The 18416-nt window shown below is 36.0% G+C and overlaps 1 long non-coding RNA gene across 7 annotated transcripts in view; it reads right to left on the bottom strand.

Moving 5' to 3' along the window:
• Positions 1-18416, bottom strand: part of LOC134808289 (uncharacterized) — a 291140-nt gene that overhangs the window by 46057 nt on the left and 226667 nt on the right. For all 7 annotated transcript variants that reach the window (XR_010150924.1, XR_010150921.1, XR_010150920.1 and 4 more), the window contains one exon: positions 1991-2098. This is a non-coding gene — a long non-coding RNA (uncharacterized LOC134808289). Of the gene's footprint in view, positions 1-1990; positions 2099-18416 lie in introns of those variants that run through there.

Raw genomic sequence — 18416 nt, 5'->3', positions numbered from 1 at the left:
ATTTTCTTTAAGCCAATCAGAGCTCTTGTATAGAAACATGACACACATGACACATATATATCTACACAGAGAAACAGACAGAGGTCCAGGTCTACTTAATTTCAGGAGGAGGTCCATCCTCCTTCCCTTGATCCCTGGGGCTCCTAGATGGTGATGGCAGTCTGAATCACCAAAGCCAGGGAAAGGAACCACAGGACCCATCAGTCCTGCTGCACCATTAGGGAGACCGGCCCTAGACCCACCAACTTGTGTCTTGGGAACAGTCCGCCCTCCAATGGCCCACGTTTGCAGCAGTCAACAGGTGCATCTTAGGAACTCTGGGGTTTGTGAGCCTGTAAGGTGACTATTAGAGCCTTTTTCTTTAAGTCAATCAGTTAGAGCTCCTTTTCCTCTCTTGGGCTTTCTGATCCTTACTGTAAAAGACTATGGTGGCCACTTTCAGGAGGTCCTTCAAAGCACTATCTGGTCCTATGACCTGTTTCTGCCACTTCAGCTTCCTCCTAATATCAGGGGCTGCCTGAGTAATAAACTCATCTCCTAGGACCAGCTGTCACTCTATTGAATCAGGAGATAGAGGGGTGTGTTTTACCAAGACTCCTCTTAGCTGTTTCAGGAAGGCAGTGGGACTCCCATCCAGTCCACGATCCACCACGGATAGCCCAGTGCAATTGAGAGGTCCAGTCCCAGTCCTTCACAAGCCCTCCAATATGCGCACCTGAAAGAGTTACTTCTTTCATTGTCCCTTTTCATTACTGGGGCCCCTTTTAGAGTCCTCCAATAGTACTGCCTATTTTTCCAATTGGATAAGGCTCCTCCCCTTCCCTGGCCCTATACAAGATGTAAAGCTCTGCCACTTGCCAGGAGTGGCCTGTTTTTCAGTGTTGGTTAGGGTTTGATACAAAGAGTTCAAACACTTGGGTTGAGCTCTGGAAAGCCTTTTTATATTCATCAGGGCCATCTGAAAACCAGTCAAAATACCCCTTAATTTCACTTAAGTCCTGAAGAGAAAATGGGACCTGGACCTTAATGGGGCCGTGTTCACCAGGCACCTGTTATAGGGGCAGTTGAGAGGGGAACCTGTCTAAAACCAGGATTCTTAAGGTGGGGTAAGCTGAGAAACAACCTGGATAGGAAGGACCAGAATGGGTTGATTCCCTGCTGGATGTAACTTTGGGGTTTTCTTCCTCAGTTCCCTGGGATTGCCCCTTGAAGACTCTCCTGAGATGGGTACTAGGACGTTGAATCAATCAGACAATGTTGGCGAAGGTCTGGGTTACCCTGCAAGGCAAAGAAGGCCTGCTGATAAGGGACCTTGGACCATTTTCCTTCGTGTTTACAGAAAAGCTTCCTTCCTGAGGTAGTGCTTTTTTGTGCCTCAAGGTGCTTCGCACTAAACTGGAAATGACAAGAACATTTTCTTACAAATTTACTGCAGATACCAAAGCACACTTTGCTTCATCTGTGCTACTCTTGACCTTCCATTTCATATTTTCGATGACTAAGCCAAATGCTCATTCTACACCGTAATATCTCTGGTTTGCAACAACACCCTTAACATTTAACATTTTATGTAAAAGAGATAGGAACCATGACAGTTGTGAAGGAAACAACGACAGGAAAGACTAAAGATCCTAGTGCCAACACCCAACAGGCAGTTGGGGACTGAAGTTAGTCCAGCAGCCTTTGCATAACAAAAATGTGTGGCCTCAGCCAGATACCTTTGGTTGCCCCAAGACCTCCTTCTGGTCCCAAGTGACAGCTTCCCTTTGTGACGGGAAACTGGGTTAGAACAAAGCCAATATTTCCAACACCTGAGGGTGATGGAGGATTGACAGTGTTCTCCCCAGCAAGCCTGTCCTGTGTCTTAAGTCCGGCCACAGTAGTCGCTTTTACTGGCTGACAGAGGCCCAGTATTTTTCCTTCATCTTGACTATTGTGGAGTTCAGAGACTCCTAAAGAAAAGACAGAAAGCAGAGCTGCTTTTACTCACCCTTCCGCAGATCCCAGATGAGTCCCCAAAATGTTATGGGATCTCAGGGGTGTCAATTTTTCTATCTGGAAACCTCTGTGGCTGCAGTGCCTGTGCTGAGTTCTCATCCTGCATCCAGGAAAAATGAGGTACAAAGACAGACAAATGAAGAGTGAAAAATATGAAGAGTTTTATTTAGTGTTAGAACAGCTCAGAGACCCACAGTGGGTAGCTACTCTCTGGGCAGGTCCTCCTATGGAGTGTTCAACTCTCAGCAGAGAAGAGGCCTTGGAGAGGGTGACTCCTCTCTGCAGGCAAGTCATATGTACATCTCTGCAGGTCTCTGAAGCTCTCAGCAGAGGTAGCTCCTCTTTGTCCTGTGGCCATCCTCTGCCCTGCTCTTGCTGAGCCCAGGGCTTTTATCGACCTCAGATGGGGGAAAGTGTGTACCCATTGGTCCATGGGCGGCCATGCGCGGGCGTGGAAGAGGCACCATGAGTTCTCACTCCAGTCCACAGGACTTGCAGCCCAGCCCCCAGCCTTCAGGCCCTCTCTGGCCTGAGGGTGGGGGCTTATTGGGAACCCTGCCCCCTTCTGCATAGGAATCTGTTCACCTCCTGCTTACATTCATGGGCCCAGGGCTTGGCCCCAACCCCACTAAGAGATAGGAGTGGGTGCCAGGAGCAGAGCAGGCAGTTGGAGCAGACACCCCTGGGCCTACACGGATGAGGGGGTCCTTCATGGGGCATCCAAGCATGAAGGCGGCAGAGATGCCCAGGTCCTGCACCTGGGAGGGCACCCACAGCTGCACCTAGGAGCTCCGATCCCACCAACTCAGACGAAGCAGGGCTCCCGCTTGTCCCCAGCTTCTTCCTGCTTTGTGGAGTGGGAGGCCCAGGTCTCACTGCAGCTGCACCCAGAGGGCAGATCCTGCCTGTTCCTGGATCCCCTAAAAGCACAAGGAGGCTCGGACCCACAACCACGGTTTGGGTGGCTATAGACCCCCCAAGGAAGGTGGGGTTCCCACCAGCTCCAAGTAGTGTGCAGCCCCAGTCACACCTCCTCGCTGCAGCCACTGCCATCATTATGTTCATTATTTGGATGATAGGTTCAATTGAAGCCCAAACCTCAGCATCACATAATGTAACAAACCTGCACATGTACCCTCTGAATCTAAATAATAAATACATAATGAAAAGTACTTAGAAAAAAACAAAATAATTTGGAATTATACTATATATCCAAAATTTCAATAAATAAAAATGTTTTTATATTGGTATTTAGAAGAGGCCAAAACAAAATTTATCAACATGCAGAAAGTATCAAACACAAAGACAGTTCATGATATTATGAGAAAGATAGCGTCTTAGAATAATAGTGATATATAAATCCTTGGAGTAAAGACAAAGAGGGCATCCCTTCAAACTTCAACCCTCCATAAAATCATTGTATCAATAGCATACTGTCATCTGACAGAAATAACTGCAACCTTCTTTGTAATTATTAATATTAATGATATCTTTCAAGTGTCTACAAATTTTCTTTCAAAATCTCAGCATATTTATTTCTTATTATCAAATTTTATTATAAAGGTTTTGGTTTCAACATGCATTGTTGTACCTGTTTGGATAGGATACAAATACATTTTCCTTTGCTTAGAATTTCAAATCTATTTTATTCCTATACAGCCATAGCTCAGTGAGAAACATAAATCACGGTGCCATATTTTATTGGTATTGATAATTTATCAAAAACTACTAATTTTATGATAAAAATCAACCTTTGATTATTGACTATTTGACAATTTTGAGTATTTAAAATTTTTTACCATGGTAAAATATATGTAACATAAAATTTAGCATTTAACCATTCAATTCTCTGGCGTTACTTACATTCATAAAGTTGTGCACCTCATATCTATCTCCTAAAATTTATTAAAAGAAAATTTAAAATTAGCTGTAACAATATAGTTAATCTTTATAAAACTCTTACAAAATTCAACCAATGAGCTTTGACAAAGAAGCCAAAAAAGTATTGTCATTGTCTTCTTTTGCTATCAATAATGACATAAATTGGTAATAATTTATAGCATTTGTTTATAAATTTGAGACACATTTTAAACTGCATAATTTTTATAGCATCACAAATATTGTATTATGCATTATACAGTAGAACACATCAATAAATAAATTACTTTTCTCTCACTTTAAAACTACAAATAGCCCTGATTTTTGACCTAATGCCACTAACTATCATTATATGGAACTATCCATAATTATATGGAAGAGTATGTGGTGATACTTCAAAGACCTAAACACAGAAATACCATTTGACTCAGCAATCCCATTACTGGGTATTTACCCAAAGGAATGTAAATCATTATGAAGACACATGTATGCCTATGTTCATTGCAACACTGTTCACAGTAGCAAAGACATGGAATCAACCTAAATGCCCATAAGTAATAGACTGGGCAAAGAAAATGTGGTACATATATACCATGGAATACCATCCAACCATAAAAAATAATGAGGTCATGTCTTTTCCAGGGACATGGATAGAGCTAGAAGCCATTATACTTAGCAAACTAACACAGGAACAGAAAACCAAATACCACACGTTCTCACTTATAAGTGGCAGCTAAATCATGCGAACACATAGATGCATAGAGGGGAACAACACACACTAGGGCCTATTGGAAAGTGGAGAGTGGGAGGAGGGAGAGGATCAGGAAAAATAACTAGTGAATACTAAACTTAACACCTGGGTCATGAAATAATCTGTACAACAAACCCTCATAAAACAAGTTTATCTGTGTAACAAAGCTGCACATGTACCCCTGAACCTAAAGTTAGAAAAAATAAATAAAAGCTAATGTCCTCGTATCTCACTAAAATTCTTCATTGATAGATATAAATAATTCCAAAATATTCATGACATGAATTTGATTATTTACATGGTTGATTAAAGTAACACAAAAAAAGATACACAAAGTATTATTGGAGAACATAATATAAAACTCATCTAAAGCTACAGAAAACAGTAATCTTTGGATTTTGGCTTAGTTTATACTGAATATTTTTAGAAAGGTTTCTGTTCTACAGACAAATGTTTCATGCTCAAATTAAAATTGTTTACATTTTGTAAAATATTTTTATTACTCTTATTCATAATTTTTAAACAAAGTTTTCATAATTAATCTTACTGTATCTTCATCTAAAACTGTTTTTCTTTTTCTCTTCAGGAATCCATTATTATATTCAGGAATCCATTATTACAATCCATGATTAGATTGTAGCCAATCTAATTTACAATTTTAGATTCTTTTAAAATTATTCAAACATTTTAATTAACCATTTATTTCCAATTTTTGCTCACTAATTTTATCAATGCTTGTTTGACTTTGGGAGGAAATTTCTTATGAAATGCATTAAATATGTCCTAATGTTCTACACATAATTATCTCAAAACATTTTACACAACAGCCTTTGTGTTGGGTACTGTCACAGCACATTGCTATAGCCGTTTTATAAAGTTTTTGATGTATCTTTTTTCAGGTTTTATTTTACTTGCAAGTTCTAGTCTTTATACTAGCTTCTGTATTTATGCTCAGTTAAACATTGGCAGTATGTCTTTGTTTTAATTTATGAATATGTTCACACATAAATTTTAATTAAGTATAAAAGTAATTGTTACAATGTAATTAATTATGATTATTTCAATTTAATTATCATTGATAATTTTCATAGGTATCAGTGTAATTCATGCCATCTGAATAAAATATTAAAATCATCACATGCCAATTTTACATCAGCATATAGAAAATATTATACAAATTAAATCAATCAATAGGCACAAAATGGTTAAATATCCTTTTTCTGTTTATTACTGTAAATAAAGTATGCATCTAACAGGTACACCACAGTATAGCAATATCACATAATGCAAGTTAAAGTAAAATGAGATCTTACCAGAACAATAGTATGTGGTTTAATAAAAATTATGTGCCATAAAAATTACTTTATGTTGTAAATTTAAATTTAATTGAAATCAAATTTATTAAAATAAAAGTTAAAATTCAGTTGCTTAGTGGCAGTATCCACATATTAAGTGATTAATATCCACATATTGCTAGTGGCAGAAACGTCTTAGTGCAGCCCTAGATCCTGAGATAGCCCTGTAATTATAATTGTACAAGTTGCTTCTTATTGAACTTGGGGAAAAATGTGTTTTCATCCAGAGTATGTGAATTAACTTTCTGGTATTGTGTCAAAATACAAATGACATAAAATTCACCATTTTAACTGTATTAGTTCAGGGTTCTCCAGAGGGAAATAACTAATAGGATATATACATATGTGAAAGGGACTTTATTAGAGAGAATTGGCTCACAGGATCACAAGGTGAAGTCCCAGGATAGGTAGTCTGCAAGCTGGGGGAGAAAGAAGCCGGTAGTGGCTCAATCAGAGTCCAAAAGCCTCAAAAGCAGGGAAGTTCATTCTGTGGCTGAATCCCCAAAAGCCCCTGGCAAACCACTGGTGTAAGCCCAAGGGCCCAGTGGCTGAAGAACCTGGAATCTTAGGTTCAAGGGGAGGAGTGGAAGGAAGCATCCAGCACTGAAGAAAGAAGAAAACCAGAAGGTTCAACAAGCCAGCTTATCTCACCTCCTTCTGTCTGCCTTGTTCTGGCCCTGTGGCAGCAGATCAGATGGTGCCTACTCACATTGAGGGTGGGACTTCCTCTCCCAGTCCACTGACTCAAATGTCAATCTCTTCTGGAAACACCCTCACAGACACACCCAGAAACAATACTTTACCAGCTATCTAGGCATCCTCCAATCCAATCAAATTGATACCTAATATTAACCATTACATTAACCATTTAAAAATGCACCATTCAATGGCATTTAATATATTCTCATTTTAATACTATAAAGGTAACTGAAATCTTTTAAAATAGGAAATTAAGAAAATAAAATGTTATACTTCTGTTCTCTGTTTTCTTCTTTTGATGCTAGATATTCAACAATTATTTGTGCATTTGTCTTATCTAAAAACTTAATGAAAAATGTATAGCAACAATTTTTTAACTTACTCTGCCCTCTCATCAATAAATTGCTCAGGTAAGAAAAATATTTTCTTTTTATTTCTGATGAAGAAATGGAATATGTGATACCATTTTTGATGCTATTTGATATTTAGTTTTGTTGTTGTTGTCATTATTTTAACCAAAATCATTTTCGGGGTTGACAGATGACATTCTCACTCCCTGCTGCTATTTTTTTTTCTTGAATTGATGTCACTGGAAGTTATTGTTAGTTCCCTATGGACAACAAATGTGTCCATGCTCTCCACAAAATCAATTTCCTCTTGTTTTATTTATTTATTTTTGATTCTTCTCATTAATGTTGGCCCTAGAATTTTATTAAATGTCTATGACTAAATACCTAAAAACTATATTAACAATAGTGATTGGGAGCATCTAAAATATATATTTTATGGCTTTAGGAATGTAATTATTTTGCTTTGTCCTGAAACCAGACTCAGACTATTTCAAAGTATATATAGCACAATTTGTTTTATTTATAATCCATTGCCTTGGCAAAATAGATTACCTACCAATTGGAGTGAAGCTTTAAGATATAGTGAACCATAAAAGATATTCCAGAATAGAAGTGTCAAATATACTGATCATCAAGATAAATGAGCAAATCTACAGGGGATGATTAAATTAAATTTTATTGAAATCCACTTGGGAAAAGAGTCTACACTTAATAGTCTGTCTCCTTTCTTGTCAGCTATGGAGAAGCACAATTTTTGTGAGCTTTATTCAAAAATTACATTTTGGACACAAAAGATGTTGTACTTACTGGACAATCAAACATTCCTCACAGCATTGAAAGGCAGAATACATAATCAACGCATGCTACCACAGAAACAAAAGAAACTTATTTATTTCAAAGGGGTTGTCTCCATCTATACCTTCTGCAAAACAGAATGACATTTGATATTGATAATTCAGCCATATTGCTGAGAAAGAATGACAAAGTTAAAAAGTTGGTGTAAGTGCCTTATTTTTATTGTTTATTTTAAAATCAAATATTTTCTATAAGAAATAGTAGTCTTATTTTTCTGTCTTCAAAAGTCTAGTTCTTGTGGATATAAAGTCTTTCATTGTATCAACATTATTTTCACCACCTGTTTCATTGTACATTTCTGTCCACTCATTTTGTTTACACTTACAGAAACAACAGGATAATAAACATTATTAAACATATAAATAGCAGTTATCAGAGCACATATTAATACATAAAAACATATTTTTACAGTGAGTATCCAATCAATGAAGCATAAATTTGGAAGAGCTACTAAATATTTCTTGGGATACTGGACCTATGGGACTCAGTCCTTTCAATAATAGAACAGGTTTTCCTTTGTCTTTCATCCAGTTAAAACCAACTACCATTATAAAGCATATGTTCAGTTTTACCTTTAGTAAGTCTCAAAAGATAGTTTTAGTGACTATCCTGATGAAAGTAATAAATAAACTGAATAAAGAAAAGAAGCTTTACCTTTTTATATCTCTTTCATCATTCCTATCTCGTTTTAAATGAGCAGCTTTATTCTATTTTTCTAGACAAGACTCATGTTGCATTAGTAGGCTGTGCAAAAACATTACCGACAATGTACCTACCTGACTGCTTATAGAAATTTTTCTTAAATTATCAAAAAAATTCTGCAATACTATTGCCATCTAATTTTTTTTTTTTTTTTTGAGATGGAGTCTTGCTCTGTTGCCCAGGCTGGAGTGCAGTGGCGTGATCTCGGCTCACTGCAAGCTCTGCCTCCCGGGTTCACATCATTCTCCTGCCTCAGCCTCCTAAGTAGCTGAGACTACAGGCGCCTGCCACCAGGCCCGGGTATTTTTTTTGTATTTTTAGTAGAGACAGGGTTTCACCGTGTTAGCCAGGATGGTCTCCATCTCCTGGCCTCGTGATCCGCCTGCCTCGGCCTCCCAAAGTGCTGGGATTACAGGCGTGAGCCACCGCGCCCAGCCTGCCATCTAATATTTTTTAAAATTGTTAAAAGTCTGGCACATGATGCTCTGGTTTGAATTGTTTTTCCCTTCTCAAACTCATGTCGAAATTTAATTGCCATTGCAACAGTAATAAGAGTTGAAACCTTTAAGAGGTGGTTGGGCCATGAGGGGCTCCACCCTCATGAATGGGTTAATGTCATTACCACAAAAGTGGGGGCATTATTACTTAAGTAGCTTCCTTATAAAAGATCAAACTTGGCTCCTGTTTGGTTTCTCTCTCTCTCTGTTTCCCTTTCTTGCCCTTCCCAATTCCACCTTCTGCCAGGGGATGACTCATCAAGAAATCCCTGGACAGATGCAGCCCCAGTCTTGGGCTTCCCAGCCTTCAGAACTGTGAGCCAAATAAAGTTATGCTCACTATAAATAACCCAGCCTATGCTATTCTATTACAGCAAAACAAACTGGACTAAGACACATGAAAATCTAGAAATAATTTTAATTAGTAGGTAAGAGTCAGGCTATGCATACAGTCTGTCAAAAGAGCAACATAGTAGTCCAATGCAGTGAAAGCATAAACAATATCTTGAGAGAATACCCGAAATACTTTATTATCTTGCTCAATTTTCATATTTTAGGAATAACACACAAATCTACTTGATTAAGCCATGTGACATTGCTTTTTCTGCAAGTAAGAATGATTATCAATGTATTAGTTTTCTTTGCTGCATAACAAATTGCCAGAAACTTATTGACCTAAAAACACACCTGATTATTATTTTCTAATGCACGCATTGGTTATTATTTCCATAGATCAGAGGTTTGGCTTTTCTGTGAAGGGTCTCTCAATGCCAAATTCAAGGTTTTAGTTGGGCTAAATTCTCATCTGGAGGCTTTAAAAAAATCTGATTCTAAGCTCATTCATTTTACTGGAAGAATCCAATTATCTGCTTTTATGGATTGAAAATCCTTATTTCATGGCCCTCATCAGCAAAGGGCTGCTCTCAGCTTCCAGGGGCCTCTCAATTTTTTCTCCCCTGCTCTTCTCCTTCTTTTAAATTAGGATGGGTGCATCTACTTTTTCTCTCTGAATTTTGTGATTTCTTCTACTGTTACCAGCTAGAGAAAACTCTGTGTTATTAGTGGTATCCATGGCTGGGAGCAGTGGCTCAGCCTATAATCCCAACACATTGGGAGGCTGATGTGAGCAGATCGCTTGAGCCCAGGAGTTGGAGACCAGCCTGGGCAACACGGCAAAATTCCATCTCTACAAAAAAGTACAAAAATTAGTCTGATGTGCTGGTGATTAAATTAAATATACCTACATAAACTCCCAATATTTACATTCACTGTGCTATGTAATATAAGGTAATAATGGGAATGATAACATACCAGCTATTACAGGGGGATTTTTTATGTGATCCATTATAGGAATTTTACTTACTGTCATTGGTAATTCTAAATATATATTGTTCAAAACAATCTAATTCACTGGGAGGTTGAAATTTGAGAAGAAACCTTCACATTTTAGTTCACTTTAGGAAAGTTAAAGTCAGGTAGGAACATTTTCCATAGGACAGGAAATTAAGCACAATCATATAGACTACACATACAGCATTCTGTTAAACATAGTGGAGTTACAATCTGTATTTCAGATGCAGATTTGGTTTCCCTTGAGTCTGTATGCGGTCAGGGCCAGCTACATAATTTGTTAGGTGATCTATGTTCAAAAAGCAGAAACCACCCAGCCATCCCATTATTGCGTATATACCCAAAGGAATGTAAATCATGCTGCTATAAAGACACATGCACACGTATGTTTATTGCGGCACTACTCACAATAGCAAAGACTTGGAACTAACCCAAATGTCCAACAATGATAGACTGGATTAAGAAAATGTGGCACATATACACCATGGAATACTATGCAGCCAGAAAAAATGATGAGTTCATCTCCTTTGTAGGAACATGGATGAAGCTGGAAACCATCATTCTCAGCAAACTATCGCAAGGACAAAAAACCAAACACGGCATGTTCTCACTCATAGGTGGGAATTGAACAATGAGAACACTTGGACACAGGAAGGGGAACATCACACACTGGGGACTGTTCTGGGGTGGGGGGAGGGGGAGAGATAGCATTAGGAGATATGCCTAACGTAAATGACGAGTTAATGGGTGCAGCACACCAACATGGCACAAGTATACATATGTAACAAACCTGCACGTTGTGCACATGTACCCTAGTACTTAAAGTATAATAAAATATATATATATATAAATAAAAGCAGAAACCAAGTGTATTTAACTGTACCAAAATATAAAGCTTTATTCCTTCCACTGTATTTTCTCTTTCAATTTGCCAATGTCATTTATGTTTGCTCTATAATGTTGTTCTAAGTAAAGAACAATTAAAATGCTAAATTGTTAACATGAGTATTACTCTTTACCTCTATTTTGTGCAAAACTAATTTCAAATGCAAACATAAGATCATATATCCCATGTGTCAAATTATTAAAATTATTCTAGAATAAATTTATACTGCGTAACTCACACATGCATCTGTGTATATTTCATACCAGAACAGCAGAAATACTGACCCAACTAACTCAACTCTTTTTACTTCCTGATGTGTATGTATTCTACTAGTTCTCTCTGGCTTTGGTTTATTGTTGAGTAAGGCAGGAATTATAAGAAAAGAAATTATAAGTTCCCTTCTCTTTCTCTTTGTTTCTGATTACCTATGTCAGTAACATGAGTAAGAAAGCTTGCTATAGTGTTCCTTGGTTGTATGTATTCCTGGAACACCAATGTCTTCCTTGTGAATGAAGCAAGCCCTACCTAGTTCAAACAAAAACTGTAGTCATCCAGTGGTGAAAAAAATATCCTTGCCTTGTTCTTGATATTAAAAGGAAAAAACTCAGACTTAATTATTGAGTACTATATTGACATATCAAAAGGATGTGACATTTTACATTTTTTTCAGTAATATAAAAAGTTTTACAATTTAACACTATTTTTCTCCCTTTTTATCTTTTTCACTTTGAAGTATTTTTGGTTCATTTCCTATATCTTCTTGTTGACAGTGACTGTTTCATGAACATTTCCTTTTGGTAAACCTAGGATATACTCTCCACAGTCTTGCATAATCAAAAATATCTATTTTCCACACTAACCATGAAAATATGTCTTTACCAGGTATAGTATTATTATGTTCCTCTCCTCAAATTTCTGTCACAATAGTGTGTAGATAATATTCCAAAGTCTTCAGGCTTCAAGGGTTTCAATATATTAGGCAGTGATATCTAATATCTTTTACCTTCTTTTTAACTTATTCTTTTACTTAGAAAATGTGATATTCTCTCTTTATCCTTGGAATTATTTTTATTTTCAAAAACTACATGAAACTTTCAAACTTAGGAATGAATCCTTCTTTAGATAAATATATATACACACACACATATATAAATCCTTTATATGTGTATGTATATATTAATTCTTCTTTATATGTATATATATAATCCTTTAGATAAATATACATACATGTATATATACATATATACACATATACATGTATATATCTATACATATACATGTATATATGTATATACACATATACATGTATATGTATATACATATATATGTATATATGTATATACATATATACATGTATATGTGTATATACATATATACATGTATATGTATATATACATATTATTGAGTACCATATTGTCATATCAAAAGCATGTGACATTTTATATTTCTTTCAGTAATATAAAAATATAAATATTTATATATACACATATATATACCCACATATATATGTATATATATATACACACGTATATATACATATATACATGTATATATACGTGTGTGTGTATATATATACGTGTGTGTGTGTATATATATATATATATACGTGTGTATATATATACTTTTTTTTTTTTTGAGACAGAGTCTCTCTCTGTCACCAGGCCAAATTGCAGTGGTACAATTTTGACTCACTACAACCTCCGCCTCCCGAGTTCAAGCGATTCTCCTGACTCAGCCTCCTGAGTAGCTGGGACTACAGGCGCAAGCCCCCATGCCCAACTAATTTTTGTATTTTTACTAGAGACGGGGTTTCCCCGTGTTGGCCAGGATGGTCACGATCTCTTGACCTCATGATCCACCCGCCTCAGCCTCTCAAAGTGCTGAGATGACAGGCGTGAGCCACTGTGCCGGGCCAAAAATATTTTTTCGATTAATTCATTTTTCATATATTATTTTTATTTACATCACTTATACACTTGTTAGGTTTCCCATATTTTCCTATTAGATTCCTAAGATTTCCTTCATGTTTGTCTTCTTTTTCTAGATTTTCTTTTTATTTCAGCAAAATTCTTTCAGTTAGTATTCTACTCCACTATTTCAGATCATTAACTGCAATAAAGCATTGAATGCTAGATCCTTAAATGTAACATCAATTTATTCATTCTGTTTTTTTCTTGAGAAATCATGTAGTCAGCTGCCTTCTTATAGCAGCTCTACTTTATAGATTTTGTACAACATTTTCTTGTATTATCTTTCTCTATTGTTTTTCAGGGCCCTGCGAGAAAGCTTTTGTTTGTTTAATTATTCATGTATTCACTTATACATCAGGACTCAGGTCTTTATGATGAATCTTCATTGATGTCTGCAGTCCTGCAAGTAGAGAAAATAGATTAGTCTTCCCTACTGTGAGCCACCTGTCTAGAGTGGAAAGTCCTCCAGTCTCTTGCTGAAGCCTTCGTAGTAAACTTCATTTTCTCTAGGCACTGTATTCTCCAACATTCAGTGACAAGAAAGATTCAGCATACCCAATCAGCTATTTCCGTTAAGTGTGCTTCCAAGGGGATCAAAGACAGTTATTTGTGACTGTCAAAGCAGAAATTGCACCAGACAAAGTTAAAAATGTAAACAATACTTTAAGACTTTTGCAGCAAAGGAGAGAGACAAGAACACACATTTGAACTGAATTTCATTGAAACAAAGGGCAGAGTATTTAAGTGCTAGAGTGGGCCATGGTAGGTCATCTTTTTGCTATTTGGATTTACCCAAAGGAAAATTAAAATTCCTTATGTCTTCTTTACAGAAGGTCATTTTACTTCTTTGAGTAAGGTGCCTATTTAAGTTAGCCTCCTACTCTTCCACAAAGACTGGAAGACAGGGCTTCTTCTCTCTTTGTAGATGATTACACTTCAAAGGGATGGCTCCTAGGTGCTTGTGAAAGCAGCACTGGGTTGTAAAACTGATAAGAAACTTTTAGATGGGTTTACATCTTAAGATGACAGAGAAAGAATGTTCAATTACAGTAAATGCTCTACAGAAAGGGAGGGAAGCAACCTCTGTAGTTAGATTTTCTTGATTCTGTAAGAGCCTTGGTTAGAGATACCAGGTGTCTAGAGGATGGAAGAAGCCTGTCTAAAGTTTAGTCAAGCTGAGGGAAATGTAGAGACCACCTTGGTCAAGACTAAATTCTTATCTCATATTGAATAAGCATTTAAGGAGAGGCAGATATTTGTAGTAAGGAATGAAGAAGATAGAAGCCAGACTCAGAGTGCCATTTGCTAACAATCCTGAGTATTCACTCAGCCAGCAGTCTCATCATCTTTTTTATAAGAAACCAAAGGAAATTGTTAGATACATGAATGTATTAAGTGCTACATATAAACTATTGTTGAAATAAGAGAATATTTATTTTTCCAGTGGCCACATATCTAAATGTAATGTCAAAGTAATCTTACATGATAAATGCTTTTACTAATCCAGATATAATTATCTATTAAAATGTCAGTATAGTCAAATGACTGTATTTTTAACAATTCATGGTATTTACTTGTGTGTTTGGAAGACAGAATTTTTACTTTCTAAGGTTAAGCTAACATTTTTTATTACAAAGCAGTAGCTTAATTAAGGATACATCTTATTTTTGTTAATTTCCTAATATAAGAGAGAGATTATATGTGTTTGATAATATCCTTTTCTTTACTCAAGTGACTATCCTACTACGCACATAATTTTAATTTATAATCTAAGGAAATGACATTTTTAGATCTATGCTAAATTGTGCAATGATTAAATTATACAGATGGTATTACTCAGAATAAGACAGAATTCTTGTTACGGTAAAAATGCTGACTTACTCAAAAATGCTAATGTCCAATTGTTAAAAGCTTCCTCTGAGAATAACTTTCATGTAAAATTAACTGTTCTAACAAGATGTGACATAAATGAAATCTGCAAGCGAATGAATAATTTATAGGTACAGTACTGAATGCCAGAAGATTCCTGGATAGATTTGCTTAATCTGAAATACCAAAATATGTTTCCTACAGAAAAATTAATCTTTAATCTCTAACAAATGACTTTTACCTCTATTATATGAGTGCATTTATCATATTCATTTGTTCACCCCTTCTTCACTTTATAGTCAAAGCCAAATTTTAAGAAGGATACATTTCATATTTGAAAGCATTGGATTACTTTGTTGTGTTAATTGGAAGGTTGGGTAAAAATAGACGAAGAAGCATGAATGATCAGGTTTACTGAAAGGAAAATGGCTTTAACAATATTTAAAGTGATTAAATTTTATAATGAAATCCTCAGTGATCCACTGTGGGAGAAAATATGTAGCTAGCTTTTACAATCTGAACAGAGAGAATAAACAAAAAATAGAACACTTTATTTAAAAATTTTTCCTGAAGTTAATTTGTTAATTAAAAAAAATCCTTTTGGAAAATATAGAAAGTAAAAGACAAATAAAAAAATTATAACATTTTAGCCTAATTTAATAAAAATCAAGATAAGAGAAGACATATATGAGGCATTATTTTATGTAGTCTTTTACTTCAAAGATGAAAAATGTGTATTCTGTGTTGCTAAATTATAACAAATCAACTCTCTTTGTGAAGAGAAGTTTTATAAATTAATGAAAAGACATGGCTCTGATAGAGAATTGGGTACAACTTGCCTTATTATATGGGTATCTCTAACTGGAAAGGATTGTAGTCATTTCATAGAAGAAGCAGCTGTGGCAGACACTTCTCACCAAATATGGTGGTAAACAAGACAATGCTATTTTGAGTAACTCATCAAACAAATGGCAATTTTCATCCATGTGATACCTCATAATTTCTAGTACTTTTCTAGTATTTACATTTACAGAAAGCTCTATTTAAATAAACTTCGAGTTTCTTTTCAAACTTCATTCTTGGGAAATTAAATATTTTATGTATAAGATGGTCATCAGAGACACCAATACTTATTTCAAAATTGCCAAGGATTCCACATGAATTAATAGCATTACATATTTATGAACCAAATATAATATTTACATAGGCCAAGAATATTTCTATTCACCTAATTATAATTTGATAACTCTTTTGAATAAACTTGGCAACAGTGGCAAACCCAATAGACTATATTAGCATTTTACAAACGAATTACAAATTATAAAATAGAAAATTATTTCTGGTGACTTTAGGGTAATAATCAGGAGCCCATGTGCCTGAAAACAGCAATAAGTAGAATGTCTTACTGGTTGTTACATACATACATAAAATAAATTATTTTATAAACCATGCTTCATATTATTATTAAGCTGTGACACAATTTGCCATCACATCATTCATTTGGATACATTTTAAATATTGGTGATTAGGAAAGCATTAATTTGTGTGACAGTTTATAAATTTGAATGCTTACTTTATAATCTGTAAATATTCACACTTTCTAAAAATTTATAAGAAATTAGTAATCCATTACAGCCAAATAATTATGAGGTAAGCAAATACGGGACATAGTCACATAGCAGTTTTTTAATATAGCTGACCCTGAGCAATTTAGGAGTTAGAAGCACCAACCTCCCATGCATTTGAAAATTCTTGTGTAACTTTTAACTCCCCAAAAACATAACTACTAATATCCTATTATTGACTAGAACCAATAACATAAAATATTGGTTAACATATATTTTGTAAGTTATATGTGCAATATGTATATTATATACTGTTTTCTTACAATAAAATAAGCTAGAGAAAGAAAATGGTATTAAGAAAATTGTGGCCGGGCACGGTGGCTCACGCCTGTAATCCCAGCACTTTGGGAGGCCAAGGCGGGCGGATCACGAGTTCAGGAGATGGAGACCATCCTGGCTAACACGGTGAAACCCCATCTCTACTAAAAATACAAAAAAATTAGCCAGGCGTGGTGGTGGGCACCTGTGGTCCCAGCTACTTGGGAGGCCGAGGCAGGAGAATGGTGTGCCGGGAGGCGGAGCTTGCAGTGAGCTGAGATTGCGCCACTGCACTGCAGCCTGGGCGACAGAGCGAGACTCCATCTCAAAAAAAAAAAAAAAAAAGAAAAGAAAAAAGAAAATTGTAAGGAAGAGAAAATATATTTACTATTGATTAAATGTAAGTGGATCATCATAAATGTCTTTATCATTATTATCTTCATTTTGAGTAGGCTGAGAAGAAGGAGGAGGAGGGGTTGGTCTTTTAGTCTCAAGGGTGGCAAAGGCAGAAGTGGAGGAGTTGGAAGGGAAAGCAGGAGAGGCAGGCACATTTGGTATAATTTTACATAAATTACATCATAATTTCTGTCTGAAATTTTTGATTTTTCATTTTTCTGAATATATGCATATATGGTACCAATCCTTCTTCTACCATTTGCTTTAGTTTCAGTGCCCATATTATAGAAGAGTCGATCTTGTAAAAGAAGTCAAAAGCAGTCTTGAATATTGGAACAATTCTGTCAGATTGTCGAATGTCAATTTGTTTTCTGGCACTGCTTCTTGGGAGGTCTTCTTCGTCATTTTCTGGCACTGGCTTGGAAGCACTCATCTCCATCAAGTCACAGTTGGTTAATTCCTCAGATGTGGTGTCTATTAACTCTTGAATTTCTCCAAGATTCGTAACTTGAAACCCTTCTTCCCCCACTGTTGTGGCCATATATGCAATTTCTTTCTGATTCCCTTGATTGTCTCTGTCATACATCCTGATCTGAACCCAGTTTTCTCCATCAGAAATTTACTGTTTCAGGCTTGACAGCTTTCATTGCCTTTTAAATGATGGCATCTTCAATTGTGTAATTCATTCATATTTTCATGATGTTTTCCTCTATTAGAGTTCTCTTCCATAGCATTGACAATTCCTTCCATAGAGTACTGTGCATAATGAGCCTTACTCGTCTTCATGACCCCCGATCTAGTGGCTTAATTAGAGACATTTGCTTGGGAACAAGTAGACCATTTTGACACCTTCAGTGTTGAACTTGCAGGATTCTGAGTGGCCAAGTGTGTTGTCTCATATCAAAATAACTTTTAAAGACTGTGCTTTACTGGCCAAGTCCTTTCTGACTTTGGGAACAAAGCACTGATGGAACTAA

This window comes from Pan troglodytes, chromosome 15, assembly GCF_028858775.2.
Source record: "Pan troglodytes isolate AG18354 chromosome 15, NHGRI_mPanTro3-v2.0_pri, whole genome shotgun sequence".
NCBI lineage: Eukaryota > Metazoa > Chordata > Mammalia > Primates > Hominidae > Pan > Pan troglodytes.
Note: the sequence above shows the minus strand (reverse complement) of the source record. Positions and strands in the feature narration are given on the sequence as shown.